Source organism: Corapipo altera, unplaced genomic scaffold (genome assembly GCF_003945725.1).
Source record: "Corapipo altera isolate COAL_440 unplaced genomic scaffold, ASM394572v1 2b, whole genome shotgun sequence".
Classification (NCBI taxonomy): domain Eukaryota; kingdom Metazoa; phylum Chordata; class Aves; order Passeriformes; family Pipridae; genus Corapipo; species Corapipo altera.
In genome coordinates this window covers 12,906,723-12,914,617 of record NW_020884874.1, presented here as the reverse complement: position 1 = coordinate 12,914,617, position 7,895 = coordinate 12,906,723, and the positions used below count along the sequence as shown (strand labels likewise).

General features: G+C 37.9%; 1 protein-coding gene across 1 annotated transcript in view; it reads right to left on the bottom strand.

Annotated features, from left to right (window-relative positions):
• SLC35F1 (solute carrier family 35 member F1) overlaps nt 1-7,895 on the bottom strand; it is a 240,198-nt gene that overhangs the window by 42,472 nt on the left and 189,831 nt on the right. The gene's annotated exons all lie outside the window — the stretch shown is intronic.

Sequence of the window (7,895 nt, the reverse complement as noted above, 5' to 3'; positions counted from 1 at the left end):
CTGTTATCTCAACCTTTCCTCATGGGAGGTGTGTTTCATCCCTCTAATCATCTTTATGGCCCTCCTCTGGACTTGCTTCAACAAGTCTATGTGCTTCCTGTGCTGAGGCCCCCAGAGCTGGATGCAGTACTCCAGGTAGGGTCTCACAAGAGCAGAGTAGAGGGAAGAAAAGGGGCAGTGGGTACAAGATGCACTGGGAGAGGTTTCATTTCAATAGAGGAAGAAATTTTTTTACACTAGGGAACAATCCATCATTGAAACAAACTCCCCATGGATTTGGTAGAGTTCTCATCACCAGAGGTTTTCAAAATGTGATTGGACAGGGTGCTAAATAATCTCATCCTCGCTCCCTTTCCCACAAAAAGTTGGACCACGTTGGAGATCTCTTCAAAGCTGAGCAGTTCTATGAGTATAAATTGTTTAAGGAGTTTAAAAGTTACTTGTACCTGCAGCGTGTGTACTTTAACATGCAAATTCCCTTTAAAAGTCTTCTAGAGCCAGATTTTAGAAATTCCTCTCATTCTATAAATATTTAAACATAGCTGTGCTTTCAAGTATGTGAATGCGTGTCTTTTAAGCACTAACGTGAAAGGACGCATGAACAGAACGTGTCACAAATAAACAATGCTGATAACAGCTAGAAAACACCTCTTTGGGGCTGGCAGTCCAAAGTCTAATCCACAAATTGCTATCTGGAATGCTGCAGTATCAACAGATACAAACATGAAATGTAGGTAATGTTCACTGACATTATATAATTCTTCAATTGTGCTTAATTAATACCTATACTTAAACAATGGGATGGACAGAAATAAATTAGGTTACTACAATACAAGCAATAAGATAACCTAGTACATATTACTTAACTCTTTTTCAGGTATTGCTTTACATTTAATTTCTCATGGACTAAATTTGCTCTGCCTTTGTTTTTTTCTCAGATAAACCTGTAAAATAGAAGAAAAAATGCTTGTGTATTCTACAGACAAAACACATGAAATTGAGGATTACCTCACCTCCAATAAGGCTTCTTTATTAGTGATTTTTTTGCATTTTTTTCTTTCTTTGTTTGTTATTAGTTATTTCAGCTAATTTAAAAATATTATATCTAATTTCAATTTTTCTGATTACAAAGCTTTTACAGTAACAAAGATAGATTATGTGTAGCTTGAATTTCATTTGTAGTACAAAAAGGTCAGTTGTTTATCAATATTTCTCAAAGAATAATCTTTGATATTTTCCATCTTTTTAATTGTGTATTCAAAAGGTACTGCCTATACACTGTCAGTAAGTTAAATTAATGAACTATCTGATTTCAATCAACATTCCTGTTAATCACAGAAGTTATTAGATCTCACTAACCTAAAAGAAAACATATTTCCTATGTTGCCATGGGGTGGTGCAGACCACGTTCTTGGATGCTTTCTTCAGTCACATCTCTGAATAGGGCAGCTTTAGAAGGCAGGATACAAAAATATATAATCTATTGATATACAGTCTTACAGAAATTTCTTTCTAATGTAAGAATGTTATGTTTTTGTAGAGATTGAAGATTATTATTTGACTCTAAAAGAAACCACACTGCATATAAGACTGTCAATGAAACACAACATCGAAACATTTTTCCTCTCATTACTTGTTTGTTAAATTATGTTGACTTTATTACACTTGTGAATCGCAGACAAATACTGTCTTGCTAACAGTAAATATTTAGTCTCTGGTCTCACAAATTCAGCATGTGTTTGCACACCTATAGCACAAATGTACTGTTAGTCATTGGAAAGGAGAGCTGGCAAGCTTTAGAAGAAAGGTCTGTAATATAAAAGGTGAACTGCTGATCTGCAGCGATATCAAAAAGAAAAAAAGCTGGTCAGCAAACTCCCTATGGGAACAGCTGAGCTGAATCTTCCTTTTTAAATATTCATTGGATTCCCCCTCCAGTTATAAGCCCTTTTTTTTCACATTAGGAGTTTCTCATTAGTGCTGCCCTCCAGCAAAGCACCGAAGAATCAGCTGCACCCGCTACTTAGCCTAATCTCCAGGGCAGAGGGATCAGTAAAATCAGTGTCGTATCCATCAGACATTGTATGGTAAAACATTCATGATGGATACAGAATTTCAGCATGTAACCAGGAAATTTTAACACAACAGCAAGTGCTATATCCAGTAAGAGACACACCTGCTGTCATTTTCTTTGTTCTTTCAAAGGAAAGAAGGGTTTGCTGCCCATCCAAGGGCTTTTTCTCTTCCAGTTTTCACACCACCTTCACAATATCATACACACTTGATTCAACTGTACACAAGCAGACGAGATGTGAACCCTCACTGAGACGGCTGCCAGCTGCCAGGGGAGATGTGTGGCAATTACGCTGCCCTGTGACCAAACAGGAAAGGTGTGGATGCTGGCAGCATCTCTGACAGGGTTATTTCAAGCAATTCAAATTAAAAAAAGAACACTGTTTTTACTGTTTTTACCTTTCATTTGCTACCTCATCACAACATAGTCACATTCTTGCATGGTTTTTCTATTATCACAAAATTAATGTAAAACCATTAACTTTTCATTCAGTCAAAATGTATGGTACTTTGGGTAGTGATATTGGTGAAAGAATCTGTTAGTGATGTCATTTGTATGAAAAAAAATGTACAAATGTTTATTTCCATGATGTAGAAAAAACAAAAGCCAGAAGACTTCTCCCAGTCCGAAATCTCTTTAAATCAGCATTTTGCCCACAAGATCTCTGTTTCTTTCTTGATGCTTCTAGAACCGTCCCCATCAGTTTCTTTCATCTGTTCTTAGTATTTTCTTTTTTTCCTGTGGACAAGGAAACTCACTCAAAAGTTTGACTAGTGAAAGACCTTCACCTCATCTGACTTGCGTGTATCAGAACCTGAGATGAGGATTATCACAGCTTCAGCTTTCTGTCTACATAGAAGAAATTTAGTGGCTTCTCGAAGTTATGTTAAATAATAGGTAGTGGCCACATGCAACCCACAGTTCCTCTGCTCCCAACTCTCTACACAAAGACATGCTTTACGACCAACAGGAGTAATCACATCTTGACTTTTTTTAAAAAAAAACACCTCTTCAACATCTTGTCTCAAGACATGAACCCCAGCTGTGCTTATACAGGATATGTTCAAATACCAGGAAGACTGACCTCAGAAACAGTCTTTGCTTTAATTAACTTTTTCCTCTGATTTTACATACCACTGTCAGGAAAAGATCATTCTAACCCAGCTCTTTTCTGCATTAAAAAACCCCCTATTTTCTGTTTTGCTTCTAAGTAAACTGACTGGATAATGGCTTGGGAGACCATTTTCTCAAGGTTACTCATTAAAAACTTCTCCACATCACCAGCTGCTGTAAACTATGAGGGGGATTAGATCCTGGCCTAGGAAAAATCATGGATATCTCCTGCAGAATAACCTCTCCTTTTGCATGTCACCTCTCAAAATATGCAAAATTAGCATAGAATGCCAAAACCTCTGCTGTTGTAATGGGCACAGCTCCATGACTTTAATGAGATTTTGCATATTTATGTTAGTAAAAAGTTCGGCTCTCGTTGAGTTTTGCCAGTAGAGGCAGGAAGTCAGGATACTGGGAGCTCTGTTTACTCCAAAGCCACATACAGAGAATGTGGATACTGTAAGGGCTGCTTTGCAAAGCACAGGTTAAAAGACAACCGTAACTCAAAGTAAATCAGATACAAGATGCACAGCACAGCCCCTCACAGTATAAATGTACAGTATGTAACACTTCTGCAAAATGCTGATCTGCAAAATTTAGTAACACTGCAGTATTTCCTCATGGCCCTGAAGCAGATCAGGAAAGTATGGTCTAATCTTTACATTCATAGGAGGAGAGGAGGAAGGGAAGGAATGGAATTAATCTCTGCTTTTGAGATATTTCACATTAGCAGCCACTGGACAAGGTGGATCAACAATTTCAATATTCATCCCCTGCTCCTTGCCTCCCAGTTTTGCTTCAAAATTATTTAAAATCATCTGCCTCGATGTACTTTGAGTCCTCGGGGACCAAGAACAAAGTAAAGTCTATTGCCATCCAGCTCCTATAACACACACTTACTGCTGACTCCTTTCCTTTTCTGGTGGCAGTTGTTGAGATATGAAAACTGCCAGAGGTAATTGGAAGTATGATGTACTGCTGAGCCTCATAGTGATCTAAGAGTAGTTGAGAACATCAGCATCATTGTCTTATTGTCTGTCTCCTGGTCTCTATAAATCCCAGCTTTTACTACCCTTGTTTTCATCATGCCAATCAAACACTTGATTGCCCAAGGAATAAATTACCAGATAAATCACTATTTGGAAGCATAGCTCTCTCTTTGATAGTGCCTTATTTCTTGTGACATCGTATCCATATTCTACAGTACTACTACACAAGGTATTGAAGAAATAATCTTTGTGATTCTTTGTGATATCATAACATAGAAAAAGAACAACATCGTGTCTAGAGAGCGCAATGCAATAGTGTAATATACAGATGGATAGAACACTGTATTGCAACAAGGAGAGCTAATTAATGTGAGGAAAACAGGGAGAAGGAAGAGAGCAGTCTGCTTCAAAACTCAGCCTGGTATGAAGAGAAAGCACTTAACTGGCAGCAAAGGTTACAAATGTTAGTATCATAACAGGCCTAGTGGAAGACATTATGGACTTATAGGATGTATGTGTGTGGTACACTGTAAATGCAGTACAGGGAAGTTGAAGTCAAAACATAATTTCAGGGAAATTTAATATCTAGATCTAAATGGACTGCAATAACTGCAATAACTTCAGAATCTTTTAATTCCCTCTGGGGGAACTAATTTTATCTGCTGTATAAAAGGTGGCTCTAACAGTATTTAAAACATTTTTCTTGAATAATTATTAAACCTTCCACAGGCTGACACCAGGGTTGTTTTAAAACCCATTAGGAGAAATATGAGAAGCAGTCCTGAAAGTTAAGTATATAGGTTTTAAAACAAGTCCATGGGATCAGATGCTAGTGTACAAGTGAGTGTTTAGTGTACTTTCTGTACCTGCTACAGCTGACTTGCAAAAAGGCTGCAAAATCTACTGCAAGTTAGAATAATACATCAAAGAGAAACTAAAGATTATTTTGCATCTGAGAATCAGGACACATATGTCTGATAGCATGAAGTGTTACTTGTACTTCTCTAAATACATGGTTTTGTATATCAAATGGATCCATCGACAAACTACTGAGCCTTTTACCTGGTATATTCAGTTTTTTAAATGTACCTGCAGGGAACAGTCTTCAGTTACTAGCCTGAGCATTTGCATGGGCATGGGAAGTTTGAGTTTCAATCCCCTCAGCTGAGATGGAGTTAAGTCAAGCCCTTTCTGTGGGCCACTGCTTTAAAATGTGTGATTTTATGCAACATGTAGGTCCACCTTTGCAATTTAGAAAGCACTCGAGGTTTTCTGCAAGCACTTGAGGTATGCTAAGATCATATCTAAAAAATTGAGTTCATTGGGGTACTTCGGTGCAGGAATACTTAGCTTTTGAATTTTAAAATGGAGGTGGGTATTTAGGCATTTATTTCCATCAACAGAAAATCCCTCTGGGCATGCAGAGAAACAGAAGCTAAAACTACCAAAGAAAAAGCAACTTGATACATTCAAACACGTTTTCATGTCCCAGGATCGTACTCTGAGCATCAGGTTTGTACACATAAACCAATGGATGTTAGATGTCCATGACATTTCAGATATGTAGACAATTAGGTGTGGGTTTCTTGGATTGTTCCATTAAATCTAGTTGTCCCTGGATTGCACTGTTAGTACCTAAAGGGTACCTTGGATTTTATCCTTAGCAACTGACCTACACCTATAACTGAAACATAAATAGTGCATTGATTTTCAATCTAGTTTTTATGTCACCTAATTTACAAGGGAGGTATTTTAGTTGTTTGTTGGGTTCTTTTCTTAAAGAGGAAAATTATGTGTTTCTAGGCTTCACAGTACTTTGCTTTCATTTTATGATTAAGCTGAGTGCCACATTCTCAGACAGTAATTATAGAGTACACGAGGTTTTGAAATAATCAGAAGCATGTCCAAAAGTAAAGGTTAGGTACCATATTCATCTCTGATTTATGCCTATGCGTCCTCGCTCACTGTGATTCTGAAGGCATGCAGTGAAAGATATATAGGAAGGCTTATTAGAAAATCCTTGTTTTCCAGATCAAAGCCAAAAGAGAATCTTGAAGTAAAATATAGGAAAAACTTGTGTGTGAAACAGTGTGGAAAAGCAGGCTGCCATTTTCAGTCTGTTCCTGGAACCATGATGAGATAATACCAAATATAAAAAAAAGATGGAGTATAAACTAAAAACTCTGACAGAGTTTAAAGCTACTTGGCAAACAAGGCTGTTGAATGCTTGGAGATTTTTGGTGAAGCTGAACTCAAGGCAACTGCAATATAGGTATATTTTTACCGTTAAACATTATTATTTTGCTGGGACCAATGTAATGATTTTTGCCTAAAAGCACCACAAGCACAGTACACTTGGATGTTGGTTTTGCAGAGATGTCATGTGGAAAAAAAATGCTCTAAAACTGATTTGCTACTGAAATGGTCCATGTACTCCCATATCACCACTATAAAAATACCTCAAGATTTCTCATTTGCTGAAGTGACAATTTCAAGAACTCTTGTATTTTCCCCATCAAAAAAGCCTTGATGTACCGCCTGTTGAGTATAAAGTCCCTCAGAATTGACATGAAGGGCTCGATTCTCAGCCAATGTATACACAGGCATAGTTCCCACAGCCTTCAGTCAAAGTCATGCTGATTTGTGGTAGGTAGCAATAGTTTAGTGGGTCTCAGTTCTGAAAGGATTTGAACATTTCTTGCTATGTGCCAGAAAGCATTTATGGCCTCACAGGTAGTGCTCCTGCAGGAGATGCTCTTGAGAGAGTGGTCCTGTTTGTTTCTCCTTCAGAAATCAGATTCTAGAAAAAGCTTCCTTTTTTCATCTTCTGATTTTCATTTCTTCAGTCTTCATTCCATACCATGACACACTTTGACCAATGCTGAATAATCCCCTGAGCTGCTTCTGTTTCATCTTTAAACGAAATAGGGTGTTTGGCTGCATTTCAGAAAATTTGTCGTTTGATTCAACATCTTAATGCATTACCTCATACTTGCCCCGTTCTCACCATATCTTGGGGCTTGTCACTTAGAAGCTCACTCATATTAAGGCATGAAATGAATTTAAAACGCAGTAGGTATTCCCAGTCACTCCACATGTATCCGAGCAATCAAGGACAACTATGGGAAAAGGTGACATTTATTCCATGCCTGGAAAAAAGCTTGACAGCATTTGAGATTCTATCTCTTCCTTCTTTCAAGCTACATGGGAAAGAGACCTGAATGCTGTTGTAATCTTTATGTGGAAGAGGTCTAAAAATGGACATGACACTGTCTGTGCTCTCTGAGAGTTCTCCTGATCCACCATTCCTCTCTCTCTCAGTCTAAAAGAATATGGATGATTTCAGTTAACAAATTCCCTGTCAAGGCACAGGCAATGCCCTTGAACTCTCCTGTCTGCTTCCTCATCACACTGTAGCTTTTGATCTCTTACACTAAAGGCCATGCTCATTGCATTGCTAGTGTGAGGGTCTGCATCTACTGGAACTGGTGTTTCATGAGTCTGGCCAGACGAACCTCTTTGCTCAGTCCACTGTTTCTACATGCTGTGAGTGAATCATGCTAAAGAAGCAATTCAGTTTGCTTTCCTCTTCGAGGCTTTCAGTGGGTATAAAATCAGACAGTGGGAGGTTTATGTGGATTTAAGCTTTATACCATGTAATCTGATCTTAAAAAGTGTTAAAAGCAATATTACATTGTCTAGGCATGTTTCAAAGGATT